This window comes from Triticum aestivum, chromosome 3B (assembly GCF_018294505.1).
Source record: "Triticum aestivum cultivar Chinese Spring chromosome 3B, IWGSC CS RefSeq v2.1, whole genome shotgun sequence".
In the NCBI taxonomy this organism is placed as follows: domain Eukaryota; kingdom Viridiplantae; phylum Streptophyta; class Magnoliopsida; order Poales; family Poaceae; genus Triticum; species Triticum aestivum.
In genome coordinates this window covers 792601824-792622646 of record NC_057801.1, presented here as the reverse complement: position 1 = coordinate 792622646, position 20823 = coordinate 792601824, and the positions used below count along the sequence as shown (strand labels likewise).

Sequence of the window (20823 nt, the reverse complement as noted above, 5' to 3'; positions counted from 1 at the left end):
TCTAGCAGCAATTTCTTATTGAGACAATACTGAACATATAAAGAAGATGGCAGCAAGGTGCCGTTCTTGATCCTTCAACCAAAGGTTTCAACATAGTGATTAAACTAGAAACCAGAAGTACTGTTCCTTTTTGTTGGGTATATACTACTTTCCCAAAGAAGAAATAGCAGCTGAAATCACTATTTGTGAATCCATTTGATCATATGTCCACTAACAAAAATAATTAAAGAAATATGTTGATCTGTTTACGGCTGACTGGGCGCCGCTAGCGGTAGGATCAACAGAGTGTGCTGAAGATCGACGATGGGATGCTACGCCATTCACCCCCACAAGCCACATGAATCAATTCTTCCACGTGAGACATCCAGCCTCCATCCAGCAAGGACATCCACAAAGCACCAGAAAATTCTCTCATCCACAAAAATTAACTAGTCAGCAAACAATCAGATCCTGGACGGGGCGCACGCTCCTCTTCAGATCTAGAAGAAAGCAAGACAATTTTGGTTAATGGATTGGAACATGCTACGGATCTAGAACAGGGAATCAACACGCACAGAACGTCCAAGAGAAATCACTGACCTTTGATTAAAATAAACCTCGGATCCGGCTTGTCTCGCGCTCTCTGATCCGTTGGCCAATGAAAGCTGCAATTTGGATCGGTCGCCGGGGAGTGATAGCGGTGGCCGCCGCGGTTCCGCGCTGAAGTGTATCCAGGGGCCGGCTGCTACAGTTCAGGATGTGTGAAGCCGAGGGAAGGATTAGATGCGAGAGGGCCCGAAAAATCGGTGTGTTTGCTAATTTATATAGTCATGCCTCGGGTTTGACAATTGTGAACCAAACACGTCGCTAATCAAGGACATTCATGAAAAAAAAGATAATTAATGACAGAGGAAGGAGGGAGTATGTACTCCTAGGAGTACTAACCCATTTTCATATATATATATATATATATATATATATATATATATATATATATATATATATATATATATGATCTACTTGAAGTACAATCATGTTACTCAACCTATGCATGCACGTTGATTTTGCCCACTTACCAACTCCGGTATTTGATCAGGTATCTAGCTAACTATGCAGAAGTAGAGGCTCGGTGCAGCTCCCGTCTACGCCTCGCTGATCCTTTCATTTTTTTAGCATCAGTACAGACACGAGCTCTCATATATACGCGTATACACTCATCCCTATGAACACATACACGCACACCCTACCCCTATGAGCACCTCTGAGAGACTAAGCCGACATATCATCTTGAGATTTACGAAGTCACCGTAGGCGCCTCGTCGTCTACGAAAACGTCTCCTCCCACTGAAAGCGCATCGCCAGAAATCTTGAATTAAATCCAAGAATAATGCGAGCACGAGGATTTGAACCCTGGTGGGTTGGGGATACCACTGTCACTACCGGACTCGCGGGCTATGCCTACGGCCCAGGGCCGTCGGCATAGGTCCTATGTCGTCGGCATAGATCTATGCCTACGGCTGCCGTCGGCATAGCCCCGTCAGTGTAGATCACGTCAGCGTACTTCTGTCAGACCATCGGCATAGTATAGCCGTCGGCATAGGAGGGTATGCCGACGGCCATGGGGCAGCCGTCGGCATAGTTTAGCCGTCGGCATAGTTTTCCGTCTGACGGCAACGGACGGCGCCGTCAAAACTGCTGGCGACTCAGGAGAAGACACGTGGCAAAGATATGCCTACGGCAAAGCCATCGGCATAGATTAAATATATGCCGACGGCTTCGCCGTAGGCATATCTTTGTCACGTGTCGCCCCCTGGTTTGACCTGGCGGCAGGGCTATGCCTATAGCAAAGCCGTCGGCATAGCCCTGCCACGTGTCACCTCCTGGTGGCTCCTGAGCGTATATATGCCGACGGCTTTGCCGTAGGCATAGTTTTTTTCCCTGTTTTCTCTTTTTCAATTTATTTGACAGCATTTCAAAGCAGAATAATATGAAATATGACAGTTCATCATCATCATTTAAACATAGTCAAGTTCATCATCTAAAGATCATCACCAGCGAAAGTTCACGAACATAAGAGTAGTGCAAGACATGAAACATCATAAAAGTTGAAACATGAAAGACATGGCGCAACGGCCGCATACACGGAATCATCATCGACATCAAGCACCACCGAGTCCACCTCTGCCAAAACCACCACCACCACCGAGTCCACCTCCGCCAAGTCCACCTCCGCCAAAACCACCACCACCACCAAGTCCACCTCCGCCAAAACCGCCACCGCCAAGTCCACCTCCGCCAAAACCGCCACCGCGACCACCATCACTCTGCCAGATCGGAGTGACTGGGGTCGACGGAGCAGGAGTCCAGCCACCGGTCCCCTACATGTTTCAAAGAAGATTCTAACGGTAAATATGACATGATAGTGTTGAATGAACGAGAACTAGTTTGTCATTAGTTAGGCAAATTTACTAACCGGAGTATCACCGCCTAGTGCCAGCCATTCCTCGAACGTGGGAATGTGTGGGGCGTCTCCCGTAGGTGGTGGTGGGGGTCCAACTTGTGGTGGCTCCGTGCGGTTAGTCCAAGACGCCAACATAGCCTGGATGTTAGTTAAACAAGTCCACTTAGAAACAAGCCGTGATCAACAAAGCCAGAAGGAATGAAAGTGCAAATTTGGGCTTGGTTTAAGAGGGCAAAACTAACCGCCATCACTTGACGGCTGTAATCATTGTTTGCCTTCACTCGTTGCAAGTACTCCCTCACCTCAATATGCCTATGCTCAAGAAAGGCCTGATATGCCTACAAAATTGAGGTTGTTTCTAAGTGGGCAGTGATGAAAATAAACTAAGAAAGATAGAGACAAAGAAGATAAGGGGAAGTACTTACAGCACGTTGGCGGACTAAGGGAGGCTGCGAACGCCGCGTACTCTCTAACGGGCTCGGGTTGGTAGCTCGAAGCCGTGTGTACGAGATCGACGGAGTGATCAAGCCATCGAAACACGGATACCGGCCATGGGACTTACCCTGGATGGCCACCACCACCGTGTCGTCGATCTGAGACTGGGCGACCTCAGGAACGGGAACATCCGGATGCAACTTCTGATAGTTCTGAGTGTAAGACTCCAGGTGTTGCTCGGTGTTGCCGTAGTACTGGCTCTCGCCCTCCTTGCGATCACTCCGCTCGCGGGCCAGCTTCCACGACTCCATGTCTGAGAGCGGCCTCTGCAACTTGTCCTCCTGCAACGTCAAACAGAAGTTAGCCATACATAAGAACATGACGGTAAAGAAGAACCAAAATGCATCTTTCATATAGGTATACCTTCATGGCCTTGAAGCCCCAGTGGTTCCTGTTTCCTTGGCCGTGTGTCCCGTCTTTTCCACGGTTAGCCCGAGCCTTGATGCTCTTGGCAGCAAACTCTGGATCGTCACCGACCCACCTATCCACCAAACATGCCCATCCGTCATGCCTTCCGTAGCACCAACGAGGAACAACCTATGCAAATTTTGGAAGCATGACATGTGAGCACGAAACATATAGTTGACTCCTTGTAACAATGAAAAGTCAGTAATAGTTACCATGAACACGCCCATCTGCTTTATTGGAAGCCACACAACAAAATTAAGGATTCATTTAAATTACGCACATCAATATTTTATTTTTTACAAGGTTGACGAGAAACGACATTTAATCCACCTACATCTCTAATAGGTAAAGATGGGTCCTAATCCCACCCGAGAATGTGTAGATTGAGTACGGTCCATGCTCTACCCCATTCCGAGACAAAATTTCGGCAGCACCTCCCCGCTGTTCTCCAAATACACGTCTCGGCAAAATGCCGAGAGAATGTGCATCCGGGGAACAACAGGGAGGCGCCGCCGAAATCTTTTCTCGGAACGGGGTAGAGCATGAACAACGTACCCAATCTACACATCCTCGGGCTGTCCGTGGAAAGCGCTGGACAATCCGAAAGAGCTGCGGTGATAAATATGCAATTGAATGCATATTTATCGATGCAACCCTTTCGGACGGGAGACCTAGGTTACGCGACTTGATGTGAAAATTAAATCTAGTGACATGGAAAAAAAGTGGACAAGGTCATGGAATCGTTGCTCACCCTCCGATGTAGAGGATGTAGTCGATCAAAGGAGGGACGATCGTGGACAAACACCTCGAACGTGGACGATCACTCCACGAAGATGGAACACCACAAATCCTTTTAATTCCACCGAGTGATAAAAATTTAGGTCATCACATCACATTAAGCATTGGCACAACATTATGAATGAACATGAAACAACATGTCAAATCGTAAAAAAAAGCTCTGGCGGCACCATCATCCCTCCCCTCCCCTTTGGTTGAACCGACGGTCCACCAAGACCAGGCGCAGCGACGAAGCCCGCCCAGCTCATCGACGGCCCCCTCTTCTTTAACTCCGCCTACAGTTTGTGCGCCAAGGCGTGCAGGCGGCGGTCGGGTTTACCAAATTTCCTAATTCCTCCGCATTAACTATTTTCTACTTCTTCCTCCCCGTCGTCGGTTAGTTCGCACCCTTTCGAATAATCAAACTCTAAACCCGTTCCTACTCCATTCCCTCTCTCCCCCATTCTTTCTCTCTTATAAAAAAACAAACGGAGCTCGTTCATACTCCATTATCTTCCCTCGCTCATCTCTTTACATGCACATATTGAAAAACTTGACCAATATCATCTATCCATATTGAGCAATATCTAAGTGTCCAAATTCACAAAATTGAGCAATATCCATCAATGCATCCATCTATCACAAATTTCACCATCAATCTGTACATGCATGCATATATCCATTCATCACATATCCATCTATGCAAAAAATAGTAACAAAATGCAAAAAAAAAAAACTCACCTTGGCCGCGCCGGTGCAGCGGGCAGCAGGGAGGTGTTGGGGAACGTTGCAGAAAATAAAAAAATTCCTACGGTTTCACCAAGATCCATCTATTAGTTCATCTAAGCAACGAGTGAAAGGGGAGATGCATCTACATACCACTTTGTAATCGCGAGCGGAAGCGTTCAAAAGAACGGGGTTGAAGTAGTCGTTCTCGTCGTGATCCTATGACCGGAGATCCTAGCGCCGAACGGACGGCACCTCCGCGTTCAACACACGTACGGTCAGCGTGACGTCTCCTCCGTCTTGATCCAGCAAGGGGGAAGGAGAGGTTGATGATGATCCAGCAGCACGACAGCGTGGTGGTGGATGCAGCAGAACTCTGGCAGGGCTTTGCCAAGCTGCTGCGGGAGGAGGACGAGGTGTAGCAGGGGGAGGGAGGCGCCAAGACTTGGGTGCCGCTGCCCTCCCCCTTGCCCTACTTTATATAGGCCCCCAGGGGGGGCGCCGGCCTTGCGAGATTCAATCTCCCAAGGGGGCGGCAGCCAGGGGGGTGGAGTGCCCCCCAAGGCAAGTGGTGTGCCCCCCCCACCTAGGGTTTCCAACCCTAGGCGCAGGGGGGGCCAAGGGGGGGCACACCAGCCCACTAGGGGCTGGTTCCCCTCCCACTTCAGCCCACGGGGCCCTCCGGGATAGGTGGCCCCACCCGCTGGACCCCCGGGACCCTTCCGGTGGTCCCGGTACAATACCGGGTGACCCCGAAACTTTCTCGATGGCCGAAACAACACTTCCTATATAGTTTTCTTTACCTCCGGACCATTCCGGAACTCCTCGTGACGTCCGGGATCTCATCCGGGACTCCGAACAACATTCGGTTTGCTGCATACTCATATTCATACAACCCTAGCGTCACCGAACCTTAAGTGTGTAGACCCTACGGGTTCGGGAGACATGTAGACATGACCGAGACGGCTCTCCGGTCAATAACCAACAGTGGGATTTGGATACCCATGTTGGCTCCCACATACTCCTCGATGATCTCATCGGATGAACCACGATGTCGAGGATTCAAGCAACCCCGTATACTATTCCCTTTGTCAGACGGTATGTTACTTGCCCGAGACTCGATCGTCGGTATCCCAATACCTCGTTCAGTCTCGTTACCAGCAAGTCACTTTACTCGTACCGTAATGCATGATCCCGTGACCAGACACTTGGTCACTTTGAGCTCATTATGATGATGCACTACCGAGTGGGCCCAGTGATACCTCTCGGTAATACGGAGTGACAAATCCCAGTCTCGATCCGTGTCAACCCAACAGACACTTTTGGAGATACCTGTAATGCACCTCTATAGTCACCCAGTTACATTGTGACGTTTGGTACACCCAAAGCACTCCTACGGTATCCGGGAGTTACACGATCTCATGGTCTAAGGAAGAGATACTTGACATTGGAAAAGCCTAGCAAAACGAACTACATGATCTTATGCTATGCTTAGGATTGGGTCTTGTCCATCACATCATTCTCCTAATGATGTGATCCCGTTGTCAATGACATCTAATGTCCATAGTCAGGAAACCATGACTATCTGTTGACCAACGAGCTAGTCAACTAGAGGCTTACTAGGGACGTATTGTGGTCTATGTATTCACACGTGTATTACGATTTCCGGATAATACAATTATAGCATGAATAAAAGACAATTATCATGTACAAGGAAATATAATAATAATCCTTTTATTATTGCCTCTAGGGCATATTTCGAACAGTCTCCCACTTGCACTAGAGTCAATAATCTAGTTACATTGTGATGAATCGAACACCCATAGAGTTCTGGTGTTGATCATGTTTTGCTCATGAAAGAGGTTTAGTCAACGGATCTGCGACATTCAGATCCTTATGTACTTTGCAAATATCTATGTCTCCATCTTGAACATTTTCACGGATGGAGTTGAAACGACGGTTGATGTGCCTGGTCTTCTTGTGAAACCTGGGCTCCTTGGCAAGGGTAATAGCTCCAGTGTTGTCACAGAAGAGTTTGATCGGCCCCGACGCATTGGGTATGACTCCTAGGTCGGTGATGAACTCCTTCACCCAAATTGCTTCATGCGCTGCCTCAGAGGCTGCCATGTACTCCGCTTCACATGTAGATCCCACCACGACGCTCTGCTTGCAGCTGCACCACCTTACTGCTCCACCATTCAACATATACACGTATCCGGTTTGTGACTTAGAGTCATCCAGATCTGTGTCGAAGCTAGCGTCGACGTAACCCTTTACGACGAGCTCTTCATCACCTCCATAAACGAGAAACATGTCCTTTGTCCTTTTCAGGTACTTCAGGATATTCTTGACCGCTGTCCAGTGTTCCTTGCCGGGATTACTCTGGTACCTTCCTACCAAACTTACGGCAAGGTTTACATCAGGTCTAGTACACAGCATGGCATACATAATAGATCCTATGGCTGAGGCATAGGGGATGACGCTCATCTCTTCTTTATCTTTTGCCGTGGTCGGGCATTGAGCCGAGCTCAATTTCACACCTTGCAGTACAGGCAAGAACCCTTTCTTGGATTGATCCATTTTGAACTTCTTCAAAATCTTCTCAAGGTATGTGCTTTGTGAAAGACCTATGAGGCGTCACAATCTATCCCTATAGATCTTGATGCCTAATATGTAAGCAGCTTCTCCAAGGTCCTTCATTGAAAAACACTTATTCAAGTAGGCCTTAATGCTGTCCAAAAGTTCTATATCATTTCCCATCAAAAGTATGTCATCTACATATAATATGAGAAATGCTACAGAGCTCCCACTCACTTTCTTGTAAACGCAGGCTTCTCCATAAGTCTGCATAAACCCAAACGCTTTGATCATCTCATCGAAGCGAATGTTCCAACTCCGAGATGCTTGCACCAGCCCATAAATGGATCGCTGGAGCTTGCATACTTTGTTAGCATTCTTAGGATCGACAAAACCTTCCGGCTGCATCATATACAGCTCTTCCTTAAGATAACCGTTAAGGAATGCCGTTTTGACGTCCATCTACCATATCTCATAATCATAGTATGCGGCAATTGCTAACATGATTCGGACGGACTTAAGCTTCGCTACGGGAGAGAAAGTCTCATCGTAGTCAATCCCTTGAACTTGCCGATAACCCTTAGCGATAAGTCGAGCTTTATAGATGGTGACATTACCATCCGCGTCCGTCTTCTTCTTAAAGATCCATTTGTTTTCTATCGCTCGCCGATCATCGGGCAAGTCAGTCAAAGTCCATACTTTGTTTTCATACATGGATTCTATCTCGGATTGCATGGCTTCAAGCCATTTGTTGGAATCTGGGCCCGCCATCGCTTCTTCATAGTTCGAAGGTTCACCGTTGTCTAACAACATGGTTTCCAGGACAGGGTTGCCATACCATTCTTGTGTGGAACGTGTCCTTGTGGACCTACGAAGTTCAGTAGTAACTTGATCCGAAGTACCTTGATCATCATCATTAATTTCCTCTCCAGTCGGTGTAGGCACCACAGGAACATTTTCCCGAGCTGCACTACTTTTCGGTTCAAGAGGTAGTACTTCATCGAGTTCTACTTTCCTCCCACTTACTCCTTTTGGGAGAAACTCTTTTTCCAGAAAGGATCCGTTCTTGGCAACAAAGATCTTGCCTTCGGATCTAAGGTAGAAGGTATGCCCAATGGTTTCCTTAGGGTATCCTATGAAGACGCATTTTTCCGACTTGGGTTCGAGCTTTTCAGGTTGTAATTTCTTGACATAAGCATCGCATCCCCAAACTTTTGGAAACGACAGCTTAGGTTTCTTCCCAAACCATAATTCGTACGGTGTCGTCTCAATGGATTTAGACGGTGCCCTATTTAAAGTGAATGTAGCTGTCTCTAGAGCGTATCCCCAAAATGATAGCGGTAAATCGGTAAGAGACATCATAGATCGCACCATATCCAATAGAGTGCGATTATGATGTTCGGACACACCGTTACGCTGAGGTGTTCCAGGCGGCGTGAGTTGTGAAACGATTCCACATTTCCTTAAGTGTGTACCAAATTCGTGACTTAAATATTCTCCTCCACGATCTAATCGTAAGAACTTTATCTTTCGGCCACGTTGATTCTCTACCTCATTCTGAAATTCCTTGAACTTTTCAAAGGTCTCAGACTTGTGTTTCATCAAGTAAACATACCCATATCCAGTGAGAGTGAGAACATAACGATATCCTCCACGAGCCTCAATGCTCATTGGACCGCACACATCGATATGTATGATTTCCAATAAGTTGGTTGCTCGCTCTATTGTTCCGGAGAACGGAGTCTTGGTCATTTTACCCATGAGGCATGGTTTGCATGTGTGAAATGATTCATAATCGAGAGACTCTAAAAGTCCATCAGTATGGAGCTTCTTCATGCGCTTGACACCAATGTGACCAAGGCGGCATAGCCACAAGTATGTGGGACTATCGTTATCAACTTTACATCTTTTGGTATTCACGCTATGAATATGTGTAACATTACGTTCGAGATTCATTAAGAATAAACCATTGACCATCGGGGCATGACCATAAAACATATCTCTCATATAAATAGAACAACCATTATTCTCGGATTTAAATGAGTAGCCATCTCGTATTAAACGAGATCCAGATACAATGTTCATGCTCAAACTTGTCACTAAATAACAATTATTGAGGTTCATAAATAATCCCGTGGGTAAATGTAGAGGTAGCATGCCGACGGCGATCACATCGACCTTGGAACCATTCCCGACGCGCATCGTCACCTCGTCCTTCGCCAGTCTCCGCTTATTCCGCAGCTCCTGCTGTGAGTTACAAATATGAGCAACGGCACCGGTATCAAATACCCAGGAGTTACTACGAGTACTGGTAAGGTACACATCAATTACATGTATATCAAATATACCTTTAGTGTTGCCGGCGTTCTTGTCCGCTAAGTATTTGGGGCAGTTCCGCTTCCAGTGACCCTTCCCCTTGCAATAAAAGCACTCAGTCTCAGGCTTGGGTCCATTCTTTGACTTCTTCCCGGCGCGGCAACATCTTTGCCGTCCTTCTTGAAGTTCTTCTTACCCTTGCCCTTCTTGAACTTAGTGGTCTTATTAACCATCAACACTTGATGTTCTTTCTTGATTTCAACCTCTGCTGACTTCAGCATTGAAAATACTTCAGGAATGGTCTTCACCATCCCCTGCATATTGTAGTTCAACACAAAGCTCTTGTAGCTCGGTGGGAGCGACTGAAGGATTCTGTCAATGACCGCCTCGTCCGGGAGGTTGATCTCCAGCTGGGACAGGCGGTTGTGCAACCCAGACATTTTGAGTATGTGCTCACTGACAGAACTGTTTTCCTCCATCTTACAACTATAGAACTTGTCGGAGACTTCATATCTCTCGACCCGGGCATGAGCTTGAAAAACCATTTTCAGCTCCTCGAACATCTCATATGCTCCGTGTTTCTCAAAATGCTTTTGGAGCCCCGGTTCTAAGCTGTAAAGCATGCCGCACTAAACGAGGGAGTAATCATCAACACGTGACTGCCAAACGTTCATAACGTCTTGGTTCTCTGGGATGGGTGCTTCACCTAGCGGTTCATCTAGGACATATGCTTTCTTGGCTGCTATGAGGATGATCCTCAGGTTCCGGACCCAGTCCGAATAGTTGCTGCCATCATCTTTCAGCTTGGTTTTCTCTAGGAACGCGTTGAAGTTCATGTTGACATGAGCGTTGGCCATTTGATCTACAAGACATATTTTGCAAAAGTTTTAGACTAAGTTCATGATAATTAAGTTCATCTAATCAAATTATTGAATGAACTCCCACTCAGATTTGACATCCCTCTAGTCATCTAAGTGTTACACGATCCGAGTCGACTAGGCCGTGTCCGATCATCACGTGAGACGGACTAGTCATCATCGGTGAACATCTCCATGTTGATCGTATCTTCCATACGACTCATGTTCGACCTTTCGGTCTCTTGTGTTCTGAGGCCATGTCTGTACATGCTAGGCTCGTTAAGTTAACCCTAAGTGTTCTGCATGTGTAAATCTGTCTTACACCCGTTGTATGTGAACGTAAGGATCGATCACACCCGATCATCACGTGGTGCTTCAAAACGACGAACTTTAGCAACGGTGCACAGTTAGGGGGAACACTTTCTTGAAATTATTATAAGGGATCATCTTATTTACTACCGCCGTTCTAAGTAAACAAGATGCATAAACATAATAAACATCACATGCAATTATATAATAGTGACATGATATGGCCAATATCACATAGCTCCTTTGATCTCCATCTTCGGGGCTCCATGATCATCTTCGTCACCGGCATGACACCATGATCTCCATCATCATGATCTCCATCATTGTGTCTTCATGAAGTTGTCACGCCAACGACTACTTCTACTTCTATGGCTAACGCGTTTAGCAATAAAGTAAAGTAATTTACATGGCGTTCTTCAATGACACGCAGGTCATACAAAAAATAAAGACAACTCCTATGGCTCCTGCCAGTTGTCATACTCATCGACATGCAAGTCGTGATTCCTATTACAAGAACATAATCTCATACATCACAATATATCATTCATCATTCATCACAACTTCTGGCCATATCACATCACATGACAATTGCTGCAAAAACAAGTTAGACGTCCTCTAATTGTTGTTGCATCTTTTACGTGGCTGCAATTGGGTTCTAGCAAGAACGTTTTCTTACCTACGAATAACCACAACGTGATTTTGTCAACTTCTATTTAACCTTCATAAGGACCCTTTTCATCGAATCCGCTCCAACTAAAGTAGGAGAGACAGACACCCGCTAGCCACCTTATGCATCTAGTGCATGTCAGTCGGTGGAACCTGTCTCACGTAAGCGTACGTGTAAGGTCGGTCCGGGCCGCTTCATCCCACAACACCGCTGAAGCAAGAAAAGACTAGTAGCGGCAAGCAAGTGGACAAGATCTATGCCCACAACAAAATTGTGTTCTACTCGTGCAATAGAGAACTACGCATAAACCTGGCTCATGATGCCACTGTTGGGGAACGTTGCAGAAAATAAAAATTTTCCTATGGTTTCACCAAGATCCATCTATTAGTTCATCTAAGCAACAAGTGAAAGGGGAGATGCATCTACATACCACTTTGTAGATCGCGAGCGGAAGCGTTCAAAAGAACGGGGTTGAAGTAGTCGTTCTCGTCGTGATCCTATCACCGGAGATCCTAGCGCCGAACGGACGGCACCTCCGCATTCAACACACGTACGGTCAGCGTGACGTCTCCTCCATCTTGATCCAGCATGGGGGAAGGAGAGGTTGATGATGATCCAGCAGCACGACGGCGTGGTGGTGGATGCAGCAGAACTCCGGCAGGGCTTCGCCAAGCTGGTGCGGGAGGAGGACAAGGTGTAGCAGGGGGAGGGAGGCGCCAAGACTTGGGTGCCGCTACCCTCCCCCTTGCCCTGCTTTATATAGGCCGCCAGGGGGGCGCCGTCCCTGGGAGATTCAATCTCCCAAGGGGGCGGCGGCGAGGGGGGTGGAGTGCCCCCCAAGGCAAGTGGTGCGCCCCCCACCTAGGGTTTCCAACCCTAGGCGCGGGGGTGGGGGGCAAGGGGGGGCCTAGATCCCACAGCTAAATCCACTCCATGTAGACCCGACGCGGCAGTTTCCCCCCTCCAGGTGCCGGCGGCGGCGCCGTCCGTGAGGGGGGCCACGCACCGGAGACGTTTGCTACCTCATTGGACATGCCACAACACCACCCCGCATGTATGAGGGCGCGGTACGATGCTCCGGTGACATTGCTACCCCCCAGGGGGCCCCCGTCCCGCCTAACCCTAGAGCGGTTGACCACGAGATCTAGCCCTTTGACTTCCCATGGACGGGTTTTGACAAGTGGACCTCTCCACCCGGTTGTGTCAGGTCCGCCCATAGGGACACCCGGGAGCAACATCTGGGCCAAACCCACAGATACATCCACTCCATGTAGACCCGACGCGTCCATTCCCCCCCTCCAGGTGCCGGCGGCGGCGCCGTCCGTGACGGGGCCACACCTCGGAGATGCGTGCCGCCTCTTCGGACATGCCATAACACCATCCGGTTGTGGTAGGTCATCCGATATATATAAACACTTGGAGCAAAGTCCCCTTCGTATAGACCCGATGCGGCTGTTCCCCATTCCAGTTGCCGGCTGGCAGCGACACCGTTCGTGAGGTTGGTCACACCGCTCTGTACAGAATCGAAAAATAATGTATGTGTGCTTATTAACACATACTATATGCTTATTAATATACTATATGCTTATTAACACATACTATATGTATGCTTATTAACACAATCTATATGTATATATATGCTTATTAACACATACTGTATGCTTAATAATAATAATAATAATAATAATATATGGAAAAAAGAAGAAAAAAACTATGCCGACGGCAAAGCCGTCGGCATAGCTGTGGCCAGGGCAGATGGACAGCGCCGCGGATCGATGACGTGTCAGCTATGCCGACGGCTGCCGTCGGCATAGGTCCTGGTCGGTGCGCTCTGGATCGGTGACGTGTCACCCGTATCTATGCCGACGGCCACCCATCACGGCCGTCGGCATAGATTTGACGTCGTTAGCCGGCCGTGATGACCGTTGTCAGCGGGCCCGCATCTATGCTGACGGCCTATATATGCCGACGGCAGCTGTAGGCGAGAGTCTGGGATAAGCCGACGGCTGTGATGTGCCGACGGTTGCTGTCGGCGTAGACGTGGATAGCCCGACGGCCATTGTACGCCGACGGCCAAGAGCTAGCTGTCGGCATAGCTCGAACTAGGCCGACGGTGGCCGTCAGCATATATTTGGCTGTCGGCTTAGAGCCCTGTTCCGGTAGTGTGCACCTAACCAACTCAATCACAGATTGATCCGCAAGTACTGATCCTTTCTCTAGCCTTTGTTTTGCACTCAGGCTTTGTACAAGTACATCAATACCGTCAGGTTGGTTGGACGCAGTGGCCACGAGCCGGTGACGGCCGGTATGTACGTCCGTATTTTTATTTGTTAAGAATATACCCGTGGGCGTGCACGTCAAGAAAGAAGAGGAGATAAGTATCGACTCGACGCAAGATAAGGAAGATGCAAACAAACTCCAGCTGAAAGATCGGAACCTCTTCGGCCCATCACGCGGCCGCCCAAGGGCTGGACTTCTTGCCTATAAATATAGGGGCGACCAGAGAGAGGCCAGCAGGGGAGGCGCCCATGCGGCGGCGTCGACGCGGAACCCAGGCAGGAGGGAGGCAGCGGCCACGGCCAGGAAGAGACGCTACGCCGGAGGTTGCGCTGGCTACGTCCCGAGCTCGGTGACGGGCTGACGGCGCACTGCGTGTGCGCTCCCCCTCGCAGCGGCGCCGTGCCGCAGGCGTCGTGGCTGTGGAGAAGAAGAAGAACGCGTCCGCGGGGACGACGGCAGCGAGAGCGCGTTGCGAATGATCCACCTACGCATCGAGGACGACCAGGGGACGCGAGACGGCACGCAACGGACGCGGCCAAGAGGAGACGCGCCCCGCGCCGGCGGTGGCGCTGGCTTCGTCCCGTGTTTGGTGACGGGCCGACTGCGACGATGTCAACTCGCAAGGCACGTACTGCATGTGCGCTGCCGTGAGCTGCTCGCAGCGGCGCCGTGTTGGAGGCATCGTGGCGGCAGAGAAGAAGAACACGTCACGGCGACGACGGCGGCGGGAGCGCGTTGCCAACCGAAAACATTTCAGAGAGCGTACGCACCCCGGTCCAGCTATCTCGACCGTCCGTACGCGCAGGGATCCGCGTCCTCCTTTAGCCACTAAAACAGGCATTGCCACCCACGGGTCTGTGATCAGCCTACGTTGCAGGAGGCTACTGTACCGGAGACTAGCTGCGCACCCAGCTCAAAGACATATGCGTCTTGACAAATTCGACAGAAACGCATGCAGTCATGCACCCAGCGCATGGGGACAATAGCTGGCCCGTCCGGGTGTGATGTTGCATCCGGGCTGCAGACGTCTCATAGCTTTTTAACCATTTTAAAGAAAACAAAAAACAGGTAATATGTTTCAGCGGGCGGGGCTTTCTCTGTCCTTTTATTTTTCTATCTTTTTTCACTTTCTTTTTTCGAAAAAACTTCATATCTATTCATCTTCAATCATGGCAGTACAACGGATACAAGAAATAAAAATTACATCCAGATTCGTAGACCACCTAGCGACAACTACAAGCACAGAAGCGAGCCAAATGCACGCCGCCGTCATCGCCCCTCCATCGCTAGAGCCGGGCACAACTTGTTGTAGTAGACAGTCGGGAAGTCGTCGTGCTAAGGCCCCATAGGACCAGCACCACAGAACAGCAACCGCCATCGATGAAAAATAACGTTGATCCACATGATCCAAACCGAAGACACGAACGTAAACGAACAACGACGAGATCCGAACAAATCCACCAAAGATAGGTCTGTCGAAGACACACCTCCACACGCCCACCAACGATGCTAGATGCACCGCCGGAACAGGGGCTAGGCGGGAAGACTTTTATTTCATTTTTAGGGAGCCGCCGCCGTCTCGCCTTCCTGAATACAAGGAGATATGAATATAACGTTTGGACTATACGAGTCAATATGAACAGCCCAAATAGCGAGGACGAACAGAAGAACGAATACGTGGCACCACGGAATACAAGGAGTAGGCTCACGCTGACAGTTTTGATGGGCCACACACATCATATGTTGCGATGGAATGCCTCACTTTAAATTTTTCTACCCATAAAAATAAATAATAGAAAAAGAGATCAGGAAGATGGACATTTGCGAATACATTGCAGACTGCTCACACATCACATGAGACGTCAGAATAGAACAAATATGAACAGGGGTCTAAGCCCGTGGCCAGCCTACCCATAGGTCCTACGCAACTAGCAGAACAGGACATGGGTAGCACAGTAATGGCCGTCCTAAACGATGCAACCACGCGCATATCTCCAGGTACATGAAGCTCAGCCGACCGCTAGGATAACCCGACCCGGATGCCTAAGCTCAAAAAGTCCACATTCCGTTGCCAACGATCTGACGTTGGACACGCCCACAGCAAACGAGCACCCCACAAGATGAAGAACGGGCAGCAAAGCATACCCTGCTGACTAACTTCTTTTGATCTATATGTAAGCTTTCGTCTAGCAGGCGGCCAAAGAGAAAACACCCAGCCAGGAGGCGACGGCGCAGGCGGCATCACCCAGAAGCAGAGCCTCGCCCGAGGAGAAGTGGACGCGCCCAGTTGGAGACGCGCATCGCATCTGGTGCCGCTTCGAGCAGAGGGCCAAGACCTCATGTACGAAGCATCAGGAGAAGAGAAGCCACACATAGGACACGCCTACAGCGGCGACGATGCGGAGGCACACACTCGGCAGCAACGATGAGCGCGCCGGCAATGGGTTGCCTCCGACTGTGTCAGGCTGCCCGCAAGCAAACCGGTGCCGGCTGAGATGGAGAACAGGGAGCAGAGCAAGCCCCACTAATTTATTGTACTTCTTGCCTTCCACCTTACATGTGTTGCAGCAAGAAAAGGAGGGAGAGGCACGCACGCGTAGACGCCACAAGGCCGCCGCCCTTCACAACGCACACATCCATCCATCAGGAGATCCATCCATTCGTCACGCACGTCCGGAGAAGTCTCGCCAGTGCCACATCCATGCGTCGCCGGCGCACTCACCAGCCACCAAGCACACATCCATCCAACGCACTTCGCCAGCCACCACATCCATCCATCCAACACACGGCAAATTCCTTCACAAAACACCAGAGGCTAAACGCATCTTGCAGGAACCGCAGTCGCAACGGAGATCGGCGGCCATCCATGCTATGGTGGCAAGGACTTCGACGACATGAACATCAAGCTCGTGTTTCCTGATGGTGAGATGATCGTCTAATAACTTTTTCTCCCGCCTCTCTTCCTCCCATCTAGATGCATGCACTACACCGAGAGTACGTGCCGGTCACTGGAGACGACGCTCATGTGATCGCGTCCCCGCCGCAGTTGACGACCTCACCGGACCAGAAAACTACACCGACACCGCTGTCTATGCCAAGCCCCTCATTTTCAGGTGTCATGTTCTTGGCTGGAGATTACTCGGGAGCTGCCGGAGCTCTTCAATGATGCAGCCCAACCGCTAGCCCCAACGCTCTAACAGGGCGGCCTTCATGGTGCGCAGCGAATAGCCCATGGTGTACAGGTCGCGACGCACAGATTGCGACGAACTGGGCCACGGTGAACAGGTTCATAGCAAAGGATACACATGCGTACAGGTGTTGCATCACGCTCTTGAAGGAGATAGCATGGCGGAACCGGAGCTCGCTGACGACGCATCACAAGACTCGCCTTTTCCTTCAAGACGCACAGATTGCGACGGACAAGGCTACGGTGGATAGGTTTATGGCAAAGGACACACCGGTGTACAGGTTTTGCGTCACACTCTTGGAGGGGACGGTGCGGCGGAGCCGGAGCTCGCTGACAGCGCAGCCCGAGACTCGCTTTTCCCATCACGACGTACAGGTCCTTGGTGGAACCAATATCCGCAACAACGTATCTAAGACCGGTTCCTCCTTCAAGAGGCACGCGTCCCGACGAACAGGTCAATGGCGTGCAGATCCTTCATCGGGCCGGTGTTTGCAGCGACGCAGTACAAGACTGATCCCTCCTTCGAGAGGTGCACCCACCATGGCGAACAGGTCCACGGCGTCGCCGGCATACAGGTCACCCCTCGGCGTAGCACCAGCCCAAGGCGACGCGGCCTCTACAACGCCACCTTTCCACGGCCTCCTGAGGCGGCCTCCTTTGTCTTGGCGGACCGCCGAATACTCGGCGTCTAGCCGAGATGAGGTGCCAACCACCCCGGCCACGCCAATGTGAGCGCGCGTTAGTTTTTATACTGACGTCGGTCTCTCCAAACTATTACTCCCGCAGGGCGTAGCCCCTTAAATACCCCGATGAAGCAACAGGTCGTCAAGAAGTCTAAGCCGAGCGCGACCCATGCTACCCCAACACCAACTACTCCAATGCCGACAAGACCCACGAGGCACGTCGGCGAGGGCGGGCGCGGCCACCGCTAAGGCCACGCCACTTGCGGCGCGTGTACCGACGAGGACACGGGCTCTGCCGCTGCCCACACGCACATCACCATCATCATGCATGGAGGACGCGAAGCGAAGACGATGAAGACGACCACACGGCTTAATCGGAGGTATCCTGCGGAGCAACCTGCGGGAGTAATTAACCGGGAGCCTTCCGAGGCCCCTTGAACCAGGAGACCGCAATCGCCACAATCAGGCTGGCTACGCTAGTAGGCCATGAAGCACACTTTTTTGTTTATGGGATCTTGTAATTTTGTTTCTCCAATGAGATTAATGAAATACTCGTTTCCCGTATCCTTTTCTTTGTGTACTACGGTACACTGGCACGCCCGCATTTTTCTTTACTTCTTTCCCCAGCATATGAGAGAGATACACTCCCCTTCCATTCTCCAGGGGTCCATAGATATTTTTCTCGTGTCAAACAAATTGGCACGCCTAGTGGGACCTGGTTCTCCTCCCATCTTTGTTGCGCAACAATGGTCGTCAAATTCGTCTTCAAGTCTTCTTCAAGAATATGAGATGGTGTCAATTCTTGGGTGCAACTTTAATTTGCCTCGTCATCGTCAGAATTAGAGGCCGAATTCGTGTTCATGAGATGTTGCTATTGTCTGGGGGCATTTGTTGCTCCAAGGGCAAGAAGGTGACGTCTATACATATGGCAAATCTATGGAGCAGGGGCACACTCTATGCCCAAGTTCCTCACTAAAAGGCAAAGTCGCCGTCAACAATTAAGAGGCTTGGTAACTTGTAGATGTGTGCCAAGCATTCTTTGTTGGTCCGCGAAAAAGGGAGAGCACTCAGAGGGAAGCGCTCACACAGAGGCAGGGACAACACGCGCCGACGGAGGCCGCAGGAACCCCGGCAACCGACCATGCGCTGTGCCTCGGTGCACTTGTAGGACGCAGACGATGCGCCGGCGTCCGCGATGACGACGGACGTCCGCCGGCGAGCCCGGCGAAGCCTTCTCGCCACACGCTACATCAACAATCAACACGAGCATCCATTTTCATCATAATCAATCTTCTCTATGTTTCTTCTCTCTTTTCATCTCTCGTTTCAGCGAGGAGACCCAAAAAGGAGGAAATGCGCCCGCAGTGTGGCAGCATCAAGGAAACCGAGGAGGACCGTGCGCTCATCCAACCCGTAGCCGGGTCGACCGCGGATCAGGCGATGGCTTCCGCGACGATGACAGACGTCCACCGTCAAGCCCAGCGGAGCCCACGCGCTGCGTCAACATAAGCATCCATCTTCCTCATAATCAATACCACTGTCTCTTCTCCCTTTTTATCTCTTATTTCAGGGGAAGCGACAATGCATAGAGCGCGCCCTGGCGGAGAGAGGCAACATGTGCTGCAGCGTCGAGGAGATGGAGAGGACGCACCCACGATGATGGCCAGCTCGCCGGGCAACACACATGTCTCTGGAACTGTCTGACGGCGACGGAGGATGTGCCTATCGCAGTGGTGACGGCCAACCCCGCGAGTCCAGAAGCAAAGCATCACGGTGATGAGGGGCCACGTCCTCTAGCTCGATCTATACGCCAGACTCGATGGACGGACCTGCGGCGGCAACACATGCTCCGGTGGATGCGATGCATCTGAGTGCTTCCATAGTCTAGCTATCTTCGTCTTTGCTTTAAGGTCTCGCACGCAGAAGGAGCGAAGAGACCACGACTATACGCACCGACGGCGGCCGCGACTATATGCGCCAACGGAGGCCGTGGACACCGCACCGAGGAGGACAACACGCTCGGTAGACAGGACGTCTGCGGATGACACGCCGGCATCCGAGACGACCCGTCAGCGAGCCCAACGAAATCTTCTTTCATATGGCTGCCACACGCATCCATCTTCATCAATGGCAATCATCACACTATTACTTCTCTCTTTTCACCTCTCATTTCAGCGAGGAGACACCAAGATGGAGATGCACCCGCATCAGCGGCGCCGAGGAGCGACGACGCAGAGCACTCTATGGGGAGATGCACACACACAACTAGGAGGCAGTGAGTACACGCGCTGATGAGGCCGCGAGCACCGTGCCGAGGAGAACCCTCTCTGGGCACAGGCGTAGCCGGGACACACCGTTGCGGATGACCCGCCGGCGGTCCCGGCACCCTGCATGGCAAAGAAGGACGCGCGCCGGAGAATGAACCGGCGAAGCTCCATTCAATCTGCACCAACACTTGCATCCTGAAGTACCCGGCTGTGCATTCTCCCATCTACACCGACAGCAGACGTCCCGACGACTGCAACTCCATGGACGCACCAGGTGCCATGACGTCGACGGTGGCAAGGCCATCAGTGAGTTGCTCGGCGCCAACTCCAACTCGGCGGCGACATTGAAGGCACAACCGGCGTGCGGCCCGGTGCCATCTACACCGCCACAACAACGTCGAAGCTGCCGGCCCGCAGCCGTGCGCCATATCCAACATGCCGGCATACAACCCCCGCGCCATGTCCACCTCCATGGCGTTGTCACCGGGGCCGCCGGCGTGCAGCCTGGCGTCCTCACCATCTACCTCAATGGTGCATCCGACGAGCGGGCGATGGAACCTCCACGGAGACGGTGGCCGTAACGATGGGAGCTTGCCTGTGTATGGCCGCCTGCTAGCTCTGCCCTCACACTACCTCGCCAAATATGAAGATTACACGATGGGGCTGCCAGCTAGCAATCTGGCCTTGCCGTGGACTACGGCTTGCCCTTTGTCTTCTTCATGTCTTCATCAAACATCTCCTTGTATGAGATGCACTCCGTTTCAATCCACGTTGTCTCCCTCATGATGGCAAATGGCGGCAGTTACATGCATGCGCCCCGAGGCAGCGACCACG

At 50.7% G+C, this 20823-nt stretch overlaps 1 long non-coding RNA gene across 1 annotated transcript; it reads right to left on the bottom strand.

The window, feature by feature from the left end:
- Positions 1-236: 236 nt before the first annotated feature.
- On the bottom strand, positions 237-856 carry LOC123066607 (uncharacterized). Its single transcript, XR_006431383.1, has 2 exons — positions 580-856; positions 237-479 (listed from the first exon to the last, which is right to left on the bottom strand). It is a non-coding gene; the product is annotated as an uncharacterized lncRNA (long non-coding RNA).
- Between the last annotated feature and the right edge of the window lie 19967 nt (positions 857-20823).